The following is an 18700-nucleotide window of genomic DNA, read 5'->3' as shown; positions in this document are numbered from 1 at the left end:
GTGTTCGGGTCTGTGGGACCCGTTTTCAGTTTTTAGCTTTATAAAAGTGATACAAATAATTATTTTTTTGAAGTAAGATTCATTGGCTTTGGCTCATTTTCTGTGAGGAACATGAGTCAGAAAACATTTTCAAGGACCCCCCCCTGTATACCCCCCCATCACATTTATATTACACACAGGGTGTTCGGGTCCGGTGGACCCGGAGCTAGTTTAAGTGTGGAATTCATAGGTTCTGTGCACCCTCATTTTCCCTTCCTCCTCTGTGTGTGTGTGTGTGTGTGTGTGTGTGTGTGTGTGTGTGTGTGTGTGTGTGTGTGTGTGTGTGTGTGTGTGTGTGTGTGTGTGTGTGTGTGTGTGTGTGTGAGAGGAGAGTAAAGCAGGTGAATGGGCCCTTGGTGTGTGGTGTGTTGGTCAGTGTGCACCCACTGTTCCCACACAAGGTTGCAACATTGGAGCACCCAACACTATCTACACCCATATTCCCACACATTTCACCCTCTGTCTTGCGGGAACCAAGCTTGGGGACCTGACGCTATAAAAAAGCTCTGTCAGCGTGGTTCCAAACCACAACTGATCAAAATGGCAAAGCGATTCTCTGTTCAGACTGCCTTACAGTTGATATTTGAAGAGACAGAGGGTTTTGATGGTGATTCAGAGGAAATAGTTTCAGAAAGTGAGGATAACATTTCTGAAAATTCAGAGTCTGACACTGAGTTTGAAGAGGAGGATGAGCATCAGCCAGCTCCGAAACGTAAAAGAGCGTCAGGACTAGCCCTTCAGCAGCCAGGACAAGCCTGCGAGCAGCCAGCCCCAGGACCATCCCATGAGCAGCCAGCCCCGGGACCAACCCGCAAGCAGCCAGCCCCAGGAACAACCCGCAAGCAGCCAGGACCAGGACCAACCCGCAAGCAGCCAGCCCCAGGAACAACCCGCAAGCAGCCAGCCCCAGGACCAGCCCGCAAGCAGCCAGGACCAGGACCAACCCGCAAGCAGCCAGCCCCAGGGACATCCCGCAAGCAGCCAGCCCCAGGACCAACCCGTGAGCAGCCAGATGTAGGACCAGCCCGTCAGCCAAAAAGTAACGCTGTGAAGTGTGTGGACCCATGATGGACAGAAAAACACAATAAACATGCAACCAGTGCAAAAAATACATATGCAATACACACACAGTGAGACTCTGCCCCTCACGTGTGGTATAGTCTGAATACGTATAATGGCCGTGTTCAAAGGCTTTAATGTGTTGTTCAGACAGAAGTTATTGAGTATTTGAAATTGAGTTTCAATTTCTAATGGGGTTGATTATTTCCCTGTTATGCCTGTTTTGATGCATTTCCTTATTTTGTTACATTTTAATACAAAAATAAACAAGAACGAGTGGCACCTCTATTCATAAATGTGATTTAACAAAGGTAAAGTGAACAAATTTAACATATGTGTTGTTTATATTACTTGCAATTGGGATGAAGTAACCATCTGGTGAGTATTTAAAAAAAAAAGTTTGATTATGTTGAATTAAAAGGCCTAAAATGCAATGGGTCCACCAGACCCAGCAGCACCTCCTGTGTAACAAAAAAACGAACACCCTATGAGGGTTAATCAATAATGAGCAGCTATTGATTTGCTTCCGATAAAATTTTTTGACAAATGACATGTTATTTAGCATCTACACGTTGAGCTGAGTCCAATGACACCAAGCCTGACACTCTAGCTAATGGTAACATGTATTTTACATGGTACACCTAGGTCTAGGACATGATCTCGGTGTAGCAAGAGGGCGAGCTTGATCTCATTGGACTCAGCTTAACGTGTAGATGCTAATTAACATGTAATTTGTCAAAAATCTCCATCGGGAAGCAAATCTATAGCTGGTCATTATTGATAAAGGCCTCCAAAATTGACAGATAATTACTACCCCGAAACATATTCAAATATGATCATGTGTGGCACTGTTGCAATCGTCTCGAAACGTAGATGTCAAAGGACACCTTGTTTGCCCTGTTGCACGACCGGGAAGATATTTTCATACTTCTAATGGATTGATTCATATTTTAAGGTTCTCGGAGTGAGACTTTAAGCGGTGTTGAGACGAAAGATGATATCAAGACATTAATAGAATATTCCCATTCACATTATGATTCTTCGTCATAACATCCGACCAAACATCCTTTACATTCACCGAGCGAAGATTATGAAAGTCCAGGCCCCCCCTTCCTGCACTCGGGGTCCGACCGGGCCAAGTTTCGGTGCGGGGGTCCCAGTTAGGCCCTAGAATATGGTATTCAAATTTCAGGGCGGTAGGACCTTCCTATCTCAAAAACTGTTTTTCCACCACATTCTGAACCATTAGGTCTCGCAGGCAACACTTCTGAAGGGGCTTTGTCCAAATGACAGTCCATTTGGGAAAACTTTTTTTCTCTATGGGCTAGAACTACAAATCTTGGATATGTCGTTCTCGGGGCCCCGGGAAATGTGTGTAAACATTTTAGCATCCCTAGCTATCTCGAAAAGGGGCGTGACCTCCAACAGTACAGTCAATGTACATAAGACAGAGGTTAGTTTCTAGGCCCCATTTTTTGCGGGATGGAGGTGTACATTTGTGGCTTAATGTGTGTAGACACAGCTGGCCTGTGGCCACGTCTTTGAAGTCTGGGGTCAAAAGGTCAAAAGGAGCCGGCACCACGCCGCTTATGAGATAACAAAAAGTGAATCTGTATTTCTCTCATAACATTTTGTCATTATTGAAGAGAGGCCTGATTCTCAGATATGCATGTTGGACTGTTAGGGTATAGGTCTGGGAAGAACTTCAGGCCAAAATCTTGCAAGCGAGCCGCTGGGTGCAGGTGCAACGAGATGGAGCACTTGCTGAGTCATTTCCTGTAGGGCTGGAGCCACAGGTTGAAGCGTATGCGTCCTTTGAAACCCCCTTTGATATATAAGAGACCCCAAGGTACAGTTTACTTAAATGTTCTCGCCTCAGTCACCTATTGCATCACTTCCTTTAGGGCTTCGGCCTCCTAATTGATCATTGTAGTATAATTGAATGCCCTCTTTCATATTATATGATACTTCCACCACTGGGACGTGGCAACAACTCTCCAAATCCATATGAGGAGGGGGGGGGATGCTTTTGGACAGTAGGGGTGTATACTAGACATAAATAGGAAGCAAACTCAGGAGAAGGAATGACCTCTCACAAATATTTATGAAATAAATTGTTTCAAATAACCCTGCCTCGTTAAATCAATGAACTTGGTGTTTTGCTTTCAAAAATAGGTTATAGAAGAAGTCTAAACTGCAGAAAATAAAAACATCCAAGCTGCCCTAAGGATACCTCGGAATATCTGTCTATTTTTTAACCGTCGGACCCCAGTTTACGACAAAAACAACACAATTTACGGCAGCTCCTTTGCCGCGTGGTTTTTAGAGCCATGTAAGGATTAGAGGGGGCGGTCGATAGCAACCACCATAGCAACCATGACGGTCAAGTGACTGGATGCAGCCCCGTTGAAAAAAATAGAATACCACCCAACACACTCAGGAGATTAATGATATTTAAATTATTATGACCATGAAGTCTTTATTTGCATGGGTTTACATTTCGTTCTGTGTAGCATGGAAAAATCGGAGAAACACTCCCATTCAGAATGCATTGGTTTACATTTCGTTCTTTGGAAAACGGTTCTTTAGTAATAATATTTGAGGAAATATTTTTTTGTTGTTGTTTTAGCAGCGAAATGCACCGTGTGTGTGTGTGTGTGTGTGTGTGTGTGTGTGTGTGTGTGTGTGTGTGTGTGTGTGTGTGTGTGTGTGTGTGTGTGTGTGTGTGTAACACGCTATTTTATGTTGAAATGCGACGTAATCCAGTGTTCACGAAACGTACACTGTCAACGTATGCTTTTGGCGACTGGGTTGGCTCTCAGATATACGTGTTTCTAACAAGATGATATCATTAAAAGTTACATAAAGTAACAGTTTAATAACACAAACGCAGGAAGCACGTGAGCTGCTAGTTTAGCGAAACCTGACGTCGTTGAAACATGCGAGCGAGCCGATCAAATCCTAATAACTATAAAACTAAAGATCAGACACAATCACTGACTGAAGATTATGCAAGTAAAAAGTATATTTCTCGCTAGAAATGTTATTAGAAACACGTTTAACGGTGAATCGGTCCTAAAATATTGCATTTCCCATTCAGATAATAAAGATTAATAAAGATCATACACATTCACTGACTGAAGATTATGTAAGGAAAATGTACATTTCTCGCTAGAAATGTCATTAGAAACGCGTTTAATGGTGTATCTGTCCTAAAATATTGCATTTCCCATTCAGATAATAAAGATTAATATAAGCTACGCCGTGTTCCGGAGCCGCGGGGGATTCTGGGAATTGGGGTTGTCAGTTGACAAATGGGGCTTTTGTTAACTTGTTTTGTTGTTAGGATTAAGTGGGGTTGATGGGTTCGGGATGTTATGTGGTTGTGTGTTGTTCTATTAACATTGTTCGTGTGTTCGTGTGTTGTCGACACCGTCACCGAGAGTGACGTGACCATCGTTTCGTGCAGCTGTTCCGTGTTGAAGTCTCGTTCAATAAAAAACAACTCTCGTTGTCGAGCGTTCAATAAAAACCTACTCTCGTTGTCGAGCGTGCCCCCCCCCCCCCCTACAAAGGTGTCTCCCCCCCCCCCCCCTCAACAAACGTGTCCCCCCCCCCTTCAACTAACGTGTCCCCCCCCCCCCCCCCCTACAATCGTGTCGTCGTCCCCCCCTCAACAAACGTGTCTCCCCCCCCCCTCCCCGGTCAACAACAGTCTACCTCCCCCCCCCCCCTAAACAATCGTGTCCACAATTTGCCGCGAAAGCCGTGAAACCCAAACCCCGAAACCCGCCTCCACAGCGGCACGCGTGGATACTGAAGGTATAACACGCTATTTTTTACGTTGAAATGCAACGTATCCAGTGTTCATGGAAACGTACACCGTCAACGTTTTTTCTTGGCGACTGGGTTGGATGACTATATGCTCTGTAAGGTGACCTTGGGTGTCTTGAAAGGCGCCTCTAAATTAAATGGATTATTTTTTTTTAACATATTTTTTTAAACATTTTAAACATATTTCTGAAACATTACAACACATTTCTTTACACAATTTAACAACTTTATCTAAGCATGGTTTAGCTCAGGGATGGGCAACTGGCGGCCCGCATCCTCACTCATTGCGGCCTGCATCCTCACTCAGTCAGGCCCGCACATAATAAAAAAAAAATAATAATAATAATAATAATAATTGATCGAGTTACAGAAAACTCGGTCAAGAAAGATGAGAAGAATTCATAGAATTCGAAGGCAAACCCATGCGTCTAGTTTGCTTAGAAGCGATATCAGTCATTAAAGATATCCACTTAAGTCGCCACTACAACTACTACAACTGCTTGTTGGGTTTGAGTTCATTGAGTTGTTGCACTTAATGTTGGGCCACTGTTTTTCAGTTTTTTGACTTCATTGACTGATGATGTATGTGAGCCCTTTGCACTGATAAAAATACTGACCATTCATGTGGCTGTTTGAGCATGGAAAACATGAAATGAATGTATGTTGGTTCAATTAACATACCGTACATAGGTTATGATTCTGGATGATTTTTTAGGTAGTGGCCATCCCCAAAATGCACCAGAATACAGGAAATCATATCTACCAAAATCACTCCACACTCTTTACTGTGCACTCGTTTCGCCTTATCTAATGTACTGTGTCGAGGTCTGGGGGAACAACTACAAAACCTCATTAGCACCAGTAACTATCCTGCAGAAGAAAGCGATTTGTGTCATTCATAAGGTTGGATATTTGGACAATACTCATTCATTATTTTTACAGTCAAAAATAATGAAATTCACTGACATGGTGAAGTTTCCAACTGCTCAGGTAATGTACAAAGCAAAAAACAACAAACTCCCAAATAATATTCAAAAATTATTTAATGAAAGACAGCTTAGTTATAATTTGAGGGGGAAACTACATTTTGACAGGTTCAGCATCCGAACAACCAGGAAAGGCTTTTGCATTTCAGTTTGTGGGGTAAAGCTGTGGAACAGTTTGAATATGGAGATCAAGCAATGTCCAAGCATTAAACAGTTTAAAAGAAGATACAAAGAGATGGTTTTCCAGAGTTACAGTAATGAAGGAGGGCTTTGACGTCTCATTACTTGTTAACATGACTAGTTAACTGTGTGATCAGCAGTGAGCTATTGGTCTTAAGGGTGGTGTCGCGTGCTGTGGTGGCTCGGCCTTCTGCTGACTCCACAGTTGCTGTGGTGCTGCTGGCAGTTGGAGTGGCTGACATTTTTAGTGTGTCAGTGAGTAGGAAACATGGGTATGTGAAGGATTGTATATGTATGGATTTACAGGAAATATATTGGTACGTTGTGTGCATCTATGTGTACTGGTATGGTGTACAGATATGCAAGTGTTCGTGTGTACGGTTGTGTGTATGTGTATTGGTATGGAGTACAGAAATGCAAGTGTTGTACGCTTGTGTGTATCTATGTGTATCTGTATGGTGTACAGATACGCAAGTGTTGATACATACATTTGTTATCATGAAAATGAGAAATGAGTCTGAAGGAAACAGGTAGTTTTGAGTTTGAGTTTTGATTTTGATTTCTGACCTGTTTGAACAAGTTTTTACTTCTTCCCACCCCTTTTCAAATATGTTGTAGCATTTTTTTATATAGAGTGCTTGGCGGCATTATCAGTGCAGGAGTCACTAGGGCTGACTCCTGTTGATGCATTATTATTGTTGTTTTGTTGTTGCATATTTGAAATAAATCATTCATTCATTCATTCATTCATAGTTGGTGTCAATATAACTGATCAGCAAATGTTTCTGTCCTAACCTTGGCTCCCGGCTGCGTCTCGTAAGAGCAGGAAGCATGTATGTGAGCTCTGTCTCTCTACGCTGAGCTGGGTGGGCTACACCCAGGAGGGGGTAGCCCTCCCTGCGACAGAAAATAATTACTTTCTCTCCATTGAAACCCATTCATATTTTTCGATCTCATAGGTCTCATGGGCTCTACCGGAAGGGGCGTGACTTTGCCACTCTATAGTGCCTAATTTTGCCATCCTCTTCTCCCATTTCTCAGAGATCTTCTTTATCTCATCTTTGAGCAATGGACGGTCTCTACTCAAAAGATCTACTTCTGTCAGTGCCATATTAATCTTCTTAGGTGTAAAAACACTATTTTTAATACAATTTATTTGAGTTTATTCTACTCGTTAGTTTAATTGTTCTATTTTATCTCTGCCGTTTTGAATGTGCTCTCCTCCCCGGCGCTGGCTCTCTCCTCTATGCCGATTGGAATGTGCTGGGCTATATTTAGTATAGGCCAGCACATTCATTACCTGCTCTGCTCCTAGGCCCCCAGCCTCTGTCCCTCTCTGATCACAGTCTGAGTCAACGGTTTACAAAGGTTTACACATTTACTTCAGACAAATTAATTATTTTCTGTCCGTCTCATTTTTTTATGATAGATTAAACTAAAAGAAAACGGGCCACACAAGTGTCCCAGGTAACTTAATCCTAACGCGGCTTAAATGCAGAAAGAAAACGATTCATGCAACTTTTTAAAGCTTATTGTAAAGCAGTCAGAAGCTGAGTGGAACAAGTCACTAACTCGTCTTTAATTACGAAAAAAAGGTTGATTGGCCTTTTGCTTAAAACATGAACGGTTGAATATTAATTACTCAACCAGAACTTTAAACAAGAAACTTCATTTCTCAAAGCGCCAAGATCAGAATTAATAATTCACAACCTCAATTGGTCCAAGATCAGAATACAAATGTCATTCAAATTATACAAATTACACTCAAAATGCCAAGATCAGGACCTCAATCGGTACCTCAAACAAGAAACGTATTTTCTCAAAATAACAAGAAACATGTTTTCTCTAAATGCCGAGATAAATAATTCACTCAAACGGTACCTCAAACAAGAAACTCATTTTCTCAACCAAAGAAAACACCTCAGAATTCATTAACAACTCTGAATTCCCAACTGACTCTCTCTCTCCCTCCCTAACCCTAACCCTATCGGTTACATAATAGTCTGTCTGTCTGTCTGTCTGTCTGTCTGTCTGTCTGTCTGTCTGTCTGTCTGTCTGTCTGTCTGTCTGTCTGTCTGTCTGTCTGTCTGTCTGTCTGTCTGTCTGTCTGTCTGTCTGTCTGTCTGTCTGTCTGTCTGTCTGTCTGTCTAAAATGTCCGTCCGTCCGTCCGTCCGTCCGTCCGTCCGTCCGTCCGTCTAGGCATAGAGAGACGGCTTGCTGTGAGGCTGATACATGTTCAGGTTAATGGAACTTTGCTTGTTTGTTTACCAAAGTATTTTGTTTGGCTTTACCATTTCACTTGTCAAGAATGGAAAATAAATCACTGGTTTTCACCTAATTCATGCTGCTGACTGGATTTTTGTGGCCTACTTAAAGATCTTCATTGTGTCCTAAACCGCTACATCCCGAAGTGGAAGTGAGTCGGGAGGCTCATTTTCACATGTGTCTGTCTGTCTGTCTGTCTGTCTGTCTGTCTGTCTGTCTGTCTGTCTGTCTGTCTGTCTGTCTGTCTGTCTGTCTGTCTGTCTCGTTTTTGTCTTATGTGAACTTAACACGCACATCAGCACATTGGATTGTGGCTGTGATGTACTTTCATCATTAGATAAATACATTTCTTATTCTTATTAAATGCATGGTTTGTTGTGTTCTTTATCAATAGTTTCATAAATGTAGATGTTATGGCAATTCATGATGAATTATTTTTAGGTTTGGGTCCCGGGAGACCCCAAATGTCTCTTTTTGGTCTCGAAGAGAAAAGGTTTGGAACCCCTGCATGGACGCTGGAAGTGGGGGGGCTGGGGGGGCTGCAGCCCCCCCTGGTGGCGAGAGGCTGAATGTGAAATGCAAAAACCCCCGTGGAAATAAAATAAATATATAAATATATCAGACTATTATTATACTATTGTGATTTTATTGACATAAGTCAAACAACATATTTGACTATAAATGTCACAAGTCCGTAGGTCCCCCCCCCCCCCCCCCCCCGTTTCTCAGCCCCCCCAACTGTGAATTACATCCAGCGTCCCTGAACCCCTGTATTAGAAGGAAAAGAACAAAGACTCTGAAAACAATATTTATTGAAGTATAATCACCATGACGCATGCCTTTTACCTAAAAGAGAATTAACGATTAATACAATGACCTGTGTTGACTTTAAGCATTTTTATTTGAATATTGCCCATTGTATAGGCCTATTCTAAAATGTTATACAAATATACCAGCGTCATGAATAGGCTGATATAGGCCTACTTAAATTATCACAAGAAAGAGGTTAAAACTCAAAGGTGCTTCTGGGTGGGGAGAAACCGGGGCATTTCTTGGAAATGGTGTGACTTCAAATAATGACAAAGCCACCCCCTTTCCTGGGTGTAGCCCACTCAGCTCAGCTTTTAGACGCGCGGTAGAGAGACGGAGCTCACATGCTTCCTGCTCTCACGAGACGCAGCCGGTGGCCAAGGTAGGACAGAAACATTATCTGATCAGTTATATTGACACAAAATATAATAACGTTGTTGTGGTGCTGATTTTGTGCACCCGTTTGGAACGTTATCGAATGGACGTAATCAGTGCTCTCAAGTTTTGAACTGAGTTCAGAGAGAGATTTTGTCGGCGGCGGCGGGGAGGGATATAACGTGTGACTGCATACAAATGTGTCCACAGACGTATGATAGTAAGCATTGTAGCCGTGCGTTCTGGGATCGCCTATACCAGGGGTCTCAAACTCAATTGACCTGGGGGCCGCTGGAGGTAGAGATGGGTGAGGCTGGGCCGCATCAAGTAGGAAAAGAAAAAAGCCCTCGACGCGCAGATGATTGCGGCAGAGAAACTGAGTTTAAACTTCCAGGGTCGAATATTTTTGAGAAGAGATGCATGTAATACTTTCCTAAATGTATTACATGATTTTATCTCATGATATATAAATTTCAATTAATATGTGTCGGTCTCCACGTGATACAAAACACTCTTTCACACGTCGATACTTCCTCTCCCACTGGACACACACACACACACACACACACACACACACACACACACACACACACACACACACACACACACACACACACACACACACACACACACACACACACACACACACACACACACACACACACCGACGTATCCAGGCCCATGCAGTTATAAAATGCAATCAAACATGTCAAAGAATAGACATTTTCTATAAATAGCCTACCAACGTTTGCAGTGAGAAAAACTGACGCACATTTAATGCTCAGGGATATGAAGCTCCACAACTTAAGGAACTCGGTTGCTAAGCGGTTAGTTTCAGATGCTTCAGTAAGCTCGAAATAGGCTACATCAGAGGAGTCACACAGGAGAGAAGAGCGTACCGTCTTATGCAAGGATTTTGTGCGCAGCAAGCTTTATAAATGACGCCCCCGGGCAAGCGCTGCGACTCAGCAAAAAAAGAAAAAAAAGAAAGAAAAAAAAAGTGACTAAACTTTGATGTCAAGTATAGGGGGCCAAAAAATATCGTCCCGCGGGCCGCGAGTTTGAGACCCCTGGCCTATACTGAAGTATTATAGAAAACAATGAACAGGACCGGAGACGAGATAGTGTGTTCAGCAGCCAACTCCGCTTCACTTTAATCTCAGACACACCCACACAACACATCAGCGTAACACTTCCCCGAACTCCCCCCCTACGGCAACTCACGAGGGACATGTAATAAAACACGGAATGTCCAGACACAGGTAAGTTGTTACTTCTGACTTTATCCAGGAGCTCTCGGGTTCATGTTCACAGCATACCGGATCAAGACTCACGTGAAAGCCCCTCCCACTGCCGTAACACCCACTAGAGTAAACATCAACAGCTACGTTACGACAGCCGTAAAGCAGAGTACCGTAAACACTCTAATACTCTGACATCTCCCCTTTTTAGTTCTACTTTCCTCAATAAAGTAAACAGATAAACATTCTGTAAAGAACAATGGTATTCTGTAGCAATAAGCAGGACCACATTAAACATCCTGTGAAATGTAAACAATGTCATTCTTCATTAAATATCAATAAACGACATTCAACCCTTGGTCTATCTTCTGTAGTACTTATATTCAATAAACCTTTAGATTATCAAACGATTATCAAATTACTTTTCACTATAAGATAACAGTTTGCATTCCTGAACTCTTTTGATATTAAAACACATCAGTTTATAACATTCTATGGAACTCTTTTTCTTTTTATGTGGCTTTACCACCTGGAACTCTTTTATGTGGTTTAAAGGTTACCACACCTGGAACTCTTTTCCCTTCTTCCCCCCCCAAAGGCCATGAGTGCGAGGACATGTTAACTCACAAGTCCAGTCTGATGACTGGCTTAGAGATCCGTCCAGACCTGGTCTGTGACAGATTTTCAGCACCAGCATGCATGCTGACACTGGAGTCCCCCTGCTGTCGATTGATGTCCGGATTGTCCGTGCAAACAGGTAAGACAGGTGCTTTGCCTCCAGGCGGCTGTGGAGCAGGCATCTCCTGCAGGTGGCGCCGGTTGCGCCTGAGTCTTGCCCCCTGCTGCGTCTGGATGATGTAAGAGCGTGGCGTGACACTCTCAGCGGTCACAACTGCAGGAGCTGTCCAGGATTTCTGGTGGTCCAGCTTGGTGAGGACGTTACCACCAGGCTGAAGTGGGGGTAGGGGTCTGGCCCCATGGCGTCTGTTGTAGTAGAAGGCTTGCTTCTTCTTCTCTGCCTCGTCCTTCTGCCTGATGCGCTGCCTGTCGGGCCATGAGGGCTGCAGGTTTCTCTCGAGGGTAGGCAGTGTCGTTCGAATCTTCCGGCCCATTAGTAGTTCAGCTGGGCTGGCTCCAGTTGTGCTGCATGGTGTTGACCTGTAGCACATGAGTGCGATGAGAGGGTCGTTCTGTTTCAATAGTCGCTTTGCGGTCTGCACCGCCCTCTCTGCGTGACCGTTGCCTTGTGCGTTGTGTGGGCTTGAGGTGACGTGTTCAAAGTCAAGCTCACGGGCGAGGTCTTGAAACTCTGTGCTTGTGAACTGCGGCCCGTTGTCGCTGACGACCACATCTGGAATGCCGTAACGGGCGCATATAGCTTTCAGCTTCAGAGAGACATGAGCACTTGTTGTTGTTTTCATGTGCAATATCTCGATGTATCTCGAGTAGTAGTCTGAGATGATTAAGTATTTCTGTTTATTATGTTCGCATAGGTCCAGAGCTATGCGCTGCCATGGTCTGTCTGGGAGCGGGGTAGAGATCAACGGCTCCTTCTGCTGTGCTCTTCTCAACTCACAGCAGGACTGACATGACAACACCTTGTGTTTCAGTTGTGAGGAGATGCCGGGCCACCAGACAGCGGCGTTTGCCCTGTCCCGACACTTTGAGAGCCCTTGATGTCCGTCGTGGATTCTCTCAAGGATGTCTGCCCTCAGCGTCCCTGGTATCACGATGCGGCTTCCTCTCACGACCATCCCGCCATACTCTGAAAGTTCATCTCTCATTGAGAAGTACTCACGTATGTTGCTTGGTACTTGGCATGCGTGTTCTGGCCAGCCGGACCCAATGTACCTGATCACTGTCTGCAGCTTCTCATCAGCTGCAGTAGCTGCTCTGATGTTGTTCATCTTCTGTGGGGTAGCTGGCACGCTGTCCATGACTGCTGCAATGTAGCACTCAACCTCAGAGTGTGTGTCTCTCCCGTCCTCCGCGTTGCTCAGAGGGCTCCGTGACAGTGTGTCTGCCACAACAAGGGTCTTCCCCGGCGCATACGCAGCCACTGGCTTAAAGCGCATGAGCCGCATAAGAAGTCTCTGGCACCTTAATGGAACGTTGTCTAAGTCTTTACTGTTCATTAGTGGGACCAGGGGCTTGTGGTCTGGCACAAGTTCAAAACTCTCCAGGCCGTAGAGGTATTTTTCAAACCGTTCACAGGCCCAGACACTCGCCAGGCACTCTTTCTCAATCTGCGCGTATCTGGTCTCTGCGTCTGTCAGCCTCCTTGAGCAGTATGCGACTGGTTTCCAGTTTTGTCCATGGAGCTGCAACAGCACGCCACCGAGCCCATAGCTGCTTGCATCAGCTGAGACAGCGGTGGGTCTGTTGACGTCATAAAACACTAACACTGGCGATGTCATCAGTAGCTCTTTTAGCTTCTCAAAAGCTGTGTGTTGTGCGGGACCCCAGGTCCAAGCTGTCTTGGACCGGAGCAGCTCGTACAGTGGCTGGCCCACTGTGGACAGGTTCGGCACATATTTACCGAGATAGTTCACCATGCCCAGGATACGTTTGAGCTCGTGGACGTTCTCTGGTGCAGCGAGCTCCCGGATTGCTCGCACCTTTGCTGGATCCGGCCGCACGCCTGTGGCATCGACCACCTGGCCCAGGAAGTTGAGCTGCTCTTGTCTGAGCTTACACTTTTCCTTATTGAGCTTGAGCCCAGCAGACTTGACTCTCTCCAGGACCTTCTGGAGATGGAGGTCGTGCTCTTCCATGTCCTTTCCATACACAATAATGTCATCCATGTAAACTGAGACGCCCTGTAGGCCTTGAAGTGTCTCCAACATTTTCCTTTGGAAAATTTCTGGGGCGCTCGTTATCCCGAATGGTAAGCGCCGGAAACAGTACCTGCCAAATGGCGTAATGAATGTGGTGAGTAGGCTACTCTCACTGTGCAGAGGAATCTGGAAGAACCCAGAGGCTGCATCAAGGCTGGAGAACACCGTTGCTCCACACAGCTCCGCTGTAATCTCCTCTGGTGTAGGTAAGATGAATCTCTCTCTCTTTACCTGTTCATTTAGTTTCTTAAGATCCACACATATACGAACCTTTCCGTTCTTTTCGAGCACGGGCACCATGGGGGCGCACCAATCGGTTGGCTGGGTTACCTCCTCTATGATGCCGTACCCCTCCATGCGGCGCAGCTCCTCCCTGACCTTGGACGTCAGCGGTATTGGGACCCTGCGCGCAGTCTGCACCGCGTACGGGGTGGCGTTGTCCTTGAGCTGTATCCTCACAGGCTCCGTCTTGAGCGTGCCATGCTCTCCAAAGGCACCATGGACCTCCTCGATCCGTTTCACGAGGCCCATCTCAGCTGCAGTGGATCTACTGAGTAAGTTGTTGACAGACTTTCCTCTAATAACATACACTGGGAATGAGTATGAGTTCTTCTTGTATGTGGTGTTAACTTGAAATTGTCCTTTACAGTCTAATTGACCCCCTGGGCTGGTCAAAAATACACTAGTCTGCTTCAGTTCTCTCTCTGGAATGAGCATATTGAAAGTCTCTTCACACATTACACTAGCATCAGCCCCAGTATCGATCTTAAACTTAACAGGAGTTGCACCCAGCAGAAGTTGCACTGTCCACTCATCACTCGCGTTTGCATTCACTGATCCCAGGAAGTATTCACTCTGCTCATCTGCCTCTGTTACTTCCCTCACCGCTTTGGTTTTGCACTGGCTCTGCCAATGTCCGTTACTGCCGCATTTGTTGCAAGCTGAATTGCGAGCGGGGCATCTCTCTGGATCCTTGTGCTCTGTTTTCCCACACCGGCTGCACTTCCTCCCGTGCTCCGTCTTTCCCGCTCTCTCGGCGTTGCGCTGCCATTTTATATTCGTCTTCCGCGCGCCCCGCACCTCTTGTACGGATGCCGTGGCTGCCATGGCCTCTGCTGCCTGCGCACTGATCTGCATGTTCACTGTCTCTGACTGGCGAACAGACTGTATAGTCTGCGCCAGTGTAAGATCCGCCATGAGCTGCAATTTACGAGACTGCTCTTTATCTTGAATCCCCACCACGATTCGGTCCCGAATATTTTCATCTCTACCCACCCCAAACTCGCAGTGTTCTGATAAATCATAGAGAGCCCTGATGAAAGTCTCTGCCGGCTCGCCAGGCCGCTGCACGCGCTGGTGGAAAACAGCACGCTCATGGATTACATTCCGCCGCGGGAAAAAGTACTCGTCGAACTTCTCCATCACTATATTGAAATTATTCTGGTGTCCTGGGTCAGTAAAAGTAAACGACTTGAAAATATTTTCCGCTTCACTCCCCATTGCGTACACCAGGGAACACACTTGTACTTCACCCGACTTCTTGTTGAGCTCCGTAGCCGTCCGATATCTCTCGAACCGCCTTTTCCAGTCGGTCCACTCCGTTGGTTTATCAAAGCTAAAACTCTCCGGTGGGTTGAACTTCGCCATGATTTACACTCTTTGCAAAACCACTGGCCACTTCTGACACCATGTAATAAAACACGGAATGTCCAGACACAGGTAAGTTGTTACTTCTGACTTTATCCAGGAGCTCTCGGGTTCATGTTCACAGCATACCGGATCAAGACTCACGTGAAAGCCCCTCCCACTGCCGTAACACCCACTAGAGTAAACATCAACAGCTACGTTACGACAGCCGTAAAGCAGAGTACCGTAAACACTCTAATACTCTGACAGGACATACCTCCTTTTCCAAACTAAACACAGAACAATCTGTTACAGCATTATAGGCCCTTAACTAATATTCAGAAACAATACTGCCTCAAAAGGCTATTGCCTTAAGCAACACCAGTAGAGGCATATACTTTTCCCTAAACTTTTAAACGTTGCAAACGTGCAAAAACATAATTATATATTTATTTGGCATTCAGTCCAATGCTTAAAATATATCTGTTGCATTCAGTAGGCCAATGCTGTGGTCAAGTGTGTAAAGTATGACCAAGTGTTTCTTTCTGTCTAATAGATAGAATTTTATCAATCCCCTGTAGGAGAAATTTGTTAACGTTTGTCCTTAAACAATAATGGTAAAAAAAAAAATAAGAATAAGAAAAAAAAGTAAGTCAAACCGTCCAATCTGAAGGCCCTATTTAACCACTCCCCCTCCTCACTTCCCCAATGCAAAGCGAACATAACTGAATAGGGGAGGGCTTAGCCTAACTAGTTTGTGAACGACCCAGAGAAAGCAACTCAAATTCAAAGCCGGATCTTGAGGAGCCGTTCAAAAGACGGACTCATTTATATTAATTTATTTTTAAGAAGCTAGCCTAGTGGTAATCCATTTTATCTGAGAAATAATCACTGGGAGGAATGATAGGGTACGATTTGGATCAGAAGTATTCAGACTTAGACATCTGATATCTGAGTTTGATATATTTTAAATATTGATTATAATTTAACATCTGTGGACTATATTTTAATGTCTGATCTGCATTCATTGTAAACATTCCACAAGGTAGTGCTATATCCCTCTGCTTTGACAGTGAGATCACTATTTTGGATATTTGTATGCAATGTGTCGAAGTGTAAATAAAGCTCTTTTCACTTGTTCATCATGTATCACCTTTTTAATTGTAGCACAATAAAAACTAAGCAGGCAATGAACTATGAACTTCCATGCAAAAATATAATTAACAAAAAATATATTAAAATCGAAAAACTTTTACAAAACAAGTTTCTTTCAAGTATCAGGGGGGGCGTTAAGTAGAAAAATTGCCCAGGGGTGGAAGGTATTCCTTAGCCTCTCTGTCCGGCTCCCAAGGGACCTGTATCTCCTACCCGAAGGGAGGAGTTGGAAGAGGCCATGGCCGGGGTGTGATGGGTCACTCATATTTCTTTTTGCCCTAATCAGCCCCCGGGAGGTTGCAATGTCCTCCAGGGAGGGCAGGGGGCAGCCGATGATTTTTCCTGCCGTCTTAATAACCCCCTGCAGGGTTTTCCTGTCTTTGGCTGTGCAGTTTGCGTATACCACCACACCGTCATGCCATACACCAGTACACTTTCAACAGCAGAGTGGTAAAAGATCTGCAGCAGCTTTGTCCCCACCTGGCATTTCCTCAGCAGTCTTAGAAAAAATAGCCTCTGCTGAGCCTTTCCGACCACCACAGCCGTGTTGGTGTCCCAGGTTAGGTCCTTACTGACCTGCATCCCCAGAAACTTGCAAAAGGTTATTAGCTGAACATCAGGCTGTGAGCCTCTGGACTTCCTCCCTGTATACTGTCTCGTCACCGTTGGAGATGAGACCCATCACTGTAGATTCATCCGCAAATTTGACGATGACATTTGAGTGATGGGCGGGGACGCAGTCATGCGTGTAAAGAGAATACAGGAAGGGGCTCAGCACACAGCCCTGAGGGGAGCCCGTGCTGAGTGTCAGGGTGGAAGACGTTTGTGTCCCCATACTCACTGTCTGTGGACGGTCCGTCAGGAAGCTGTAAATCCATTCACAGGTTGGGGCAGGGAAATCCAGGTCAGTCAGCTTCCTGATGAGAATGTTCGGCAAGATTGTGTTAAACGCCGAACTAAAGTCAACAAAAAGCATCCTGACATAATTCCCCTGTTTTTCCAGGTGACTCGCTGCAGTGTGGTGGACAGTGGCGATTGCATTAGCTGTCGACCTGTTTGCTTCATAAGCAAACTGATGCTGGTCAAAGTTTTGAGGGATGCAGGACTTAAGGTGGTGGAGGACGAGCTTCTCGAAGCACTTCATGGCGACAGATGTTAGTGCCACTGGTCTATAGTCATTTAGGCTGCCTATGGTGGATTTCTTTGGAACTGGGACAATGGTGGCTGCTTTGAGGCAGGGTGCCTGTTCCCAGGAGAGGTGTTGAATATCCTTGTTAGGGCCCCTGACAGTTGGTCCGCGCAGGCCTTCCGTACTTTCCCAGTACTCCGTCTGGTCCTGCTGCTTTGTGTGGGTTTACGACCTTCAGGAATCTTCTCACCTGATGTTCCTGCTGCTCAAGCTGGTGGGTGCTCAGGGCTGGGAGGACAAAGGAGGAGGAGGAGGAGGATGAGGAGCAGGAGCAAGGTGGTTCAAAACGGGTGAAAAAGTTGTTCAGCTCTTCCACCAGTGAAGTGTCAGCAGTTACTGCATCCGATGGGGTGCCCTTGTAGTTCGTCAGGTGTTGTAGACCCTGCCACACTTTCCTCGGGTTGTTGTCAGCCAGATGGTTCTCCACCTTCCTCTTGTTCTGCTTTGATCCCTCTCCTCAGGTTTGCTCTTGCCATTCTGTACTGGTCCCTGTCGATTTTTACAATTCTTTTGGCTGGTTTTATTCTTCTCCTGAGGGGTATGTAAGCTGGGACACTGAGCAGCGAAATATGATCCGACCTGCCCAGGTGCGGGAGGGGTATTGTCCTGTATGCTTTCTTAAGATTTGAGTAAAGGCGATCTAATGTGTTTTTACCTCTGGTGGGACCCTGGACATACTGCACAAACTTGGGAAGCACACTCTTTACACAGGCCTGATTAAAATCCCCAGCAACAATAAAAGCTCCCTCAGGATGAGCCTTCTGTTGTCTGCTTATCACTTTGCGGAGCTGGGAGACAGCCGTGCTAACGTTGGCATCCAGGGGGACATATACAGCAGTAACTAGTACCACTGTTGGTTGTCTTGGAAGCAGTCTTGGAAGCAGATTGGCTGAAAACGAGGGAGGCATCTGATTGGCTACAGAGAGTTCCTTGTTGAAAAAAATGCATTTGTGAATCTAGCGACGTCAGGAGAGTCTCAAAAATCCACATATAAATACAGTCCAGTTCACAAACAAATGCAAACAAGTTCACAAATGAAAAGCGTCTTGTTAATTCAAGTTTAACAGTTTTTACATAAATGTAACAACATCCAAATACATTTT

The 18700-nt window shown here is 45.1% G+C and overlaps 2 protein-coding genes across 5 annotated transcripts in view; one reads left to right on the top strand and one right to left on the bottom strand.

The window, feature by feature from the left end:
- Positions 1 to 6918, bottom strand: part of LOC132463689 (uncharacterized) — a 139861-nt gene extending 132943 nt beyond the window's left edge. The window contains exon 1 of the mRNA XM_060059988.1: positions 6894 to 6918. The gene's annotated coding sequence lies outside the window, so the exon portion shown is untranslated. The remainder of the gene's footprint in view (positions 1 to 6893) is intronic.
- Positions 1 to 18700, top strand: part of LOC132463690 (uncharacterized) — a 142960-nt gene that overhangs the window by 99069 nt on the left and 25191 nt on the right. Inside the window, exon 1 of one of the 4 annotated variants that reach the window (XM_060059998.1) lies at positions 9474 to 9556. The exons of 2 other annotated variants lie outside the window; for them this stretch is intronic. The gene's annotated coding sequence lies outside the window, so the exon portion shown is untranslated. Of the gene's footprint in view, positions 1 to 9473; positions 9557 to 18700 lie in introns of those variants that run through there. One more of the 4 variants, XM_060060000.1, reaches the window with a different exon arrangement.

The sequence above is a fragment of the Gadus macrocephalus genome, chromosome 8 (assembly GCF_031168955.1).
Source record: "Gadus macrocephalus chromosome 8, ASM3116895v1".
NCBI lineage: Eukaryota > Metazoa > Chordata > Actinopteri > Gadiformes > Gadidae > Gadus > Gadus macrocephalus.
The sequence above is the reverse complement of the archived record's forward strand: the minus strand, read 5'-3'. Positions and strand labels throughout refer to the sequence as shown.